The sequence below is a fragment of the Sphaeroforma arctica genome, assembly GCF_001186125.1.
Source record: "Sphaeroforma arctica JP610 unplaced genomic scaffold supercont1.502, whole genome shotgun sequence".
NCBI lineage: Eukaryota > Ichthyosporea > Ichthyophonida > Sphaeroforma > Sphaeroforma arctica.
Genome location: NW_014040056.1, coordinates 1839 through 4084, shown reverse-complemented (window position 1 = coordinate 4084; position 2246 = coordinate 1839).

The window sequence follows — 2246 nt, the reverse complement described above, 5'->3', positions numbered from 1 at the left end:
ATTATAAATATAAAATTTATATTATATATATATATATATATATAATATATATATATATATATATATATATATATATATATATATATATATATATATATATATATATATATATTTATATACATATATACATATAAATATATATATATATATATATATATATATAGTTATACTCACACTCACACACACACACACACACACACACACACACATATATATATATATATATATAAATATATATATATATATATATATATAAACCTCTTGTCGGATACAATTTACTTGTGTCGAATGCTTTCAGCGAGGGATGTTAGTATGTAGATTTCGGATTCGCAGCTCATGAAAACGCTAATAGATAGCTAGACTTCTTGTTTCTTTCTGGTGATCATATCATTAGTGCGTATTGATTGTTATATTATGTATACTTTCAGTCATTAATTCTCTGAACGTTTCACCGTCTGTAGATACACGTACTACTCTCTAATTGCTCATGATCTCTGCGTTAACGTGGTCATATAGTCGGTTTGAATCCCACCATTCAATGTCGGCGTCTCAGTGTTATTTGCAATGAACTATGTGTTTCTGTGTACATACCGTTTGCGTTATAACGGCATGCGAGGTGTGCGTGGACATGTTGTCAGTCAAACGTACACAATACAACGCCATAATATATAAATCATCTTCGTTTGTGAACGCTCTGTGAGCTTCTAAACTATTGGGACACTCATGTCCATACCCGCGCCTTTCTGCATGTACTTGATTCTACCACACTATACTTTAAAGCATACACTGGTGCTATACTATAAATCATCCACCCGGAAAATACTTCACGTCCTATTCGTGTTCATATGGCGTTACCCGAAGGCAACCTGAACGTAGTGTAAAGTGGGAATCGAGGCAATTCAGTGTATAGCTCGGGTATCACATCTGATGCGCTAAAACGTATAGATCATCGCTTGTATAGTTGTATGCATATGTGTACACATCTACTCGGGTATCACATCTGATGCGTTAAAACGTATAGCCCATTGCTTGTATAGTTGTATGCATATGTGTACACATCTACTCGGATATCCACACATTTTTCCTTCCTTGGTTATATATATGTATTGTGCTTCGTCGGACTGGTGACCTTCAGACCCAAAACACCCACATCTTTAGCCCACCCTCCCGTCATCAATGTGTATACGTCTGCGTGCATGCTACACACAGAGCGTCGGCATACGAGTGCACACACATGATGCATGTGTGTGTTGTTGCTTAGTCATTAGGTTTAGAGTGCACACACGTGATGCATGTGGGTGTTGTTGCTTAGTCATTAGGCTTAGAGTGCACACACGTGATGCCTGTGTGTGGTGTTGCTTAGTCATTAGGCATAGAGTGCACACACGTGATGCCTGTGTGTGTTGTTGCTTAGTCATTAGGCTTACAGCGTCCATTCCCATTGTTTGTCCTGCCCTGCACGCACGCTCACATCCATCTAGGGCTTCGCGGCGCTGGCAATCGAACACGGCTACACCATCGTCCCTGTCGCCGGGGTGGGTGCTGAGGAGTGTGTGCACATCTTCTTTAATCTACCCATACAGTGGCTTGTGCGGCTAGCGGGTATGACCCCCCGCTCTCAGACACACGTGGGCATTGGCGTGTTCAAGCCGTTCACGAACGAGCGCTTTTATTTTAAGTTTGGGGATCTCATAGACACGCGTGTGTACAATGGCAAGGCGACTGAGGCGAATAGACAGCGGGTTAGGGACATGGCTAAGCAGATAGTGCTGGCTGACATAGACTATTGCTTAGCGTATAGACAAGATGCGGGCGCTCGAAGTAGGTACATGATTGACTTCCAGATAATCGAGACTTGAAGACCCAGTACGCTTGTGTATGTGTGCATACATACATGGCGGGGTATATGGATGTATTCTGTTGCAACCTGATATGTAGGTGAACTCGCGACTATTAGGGTATGGGTGGAAAGACAAGGGATATTCATAAAAGTAGATGAAAAGGTTACATTGTATGTGTGGATGCGTCACGAGAGCAGTATGTATTTCTTCTGTAGTTGTTTACTATAAACATTTATATATTTCTAAATATATAGTATACCTATGGATAGAATGTGCACTTAATATAAAAGTTCAGTCTACATACGCACAAATATGCACCTACACTCACACCTGACCTCACACATCACACAGAGACAAAAACACACATATATATACACATATACATATACATATACATACATACAT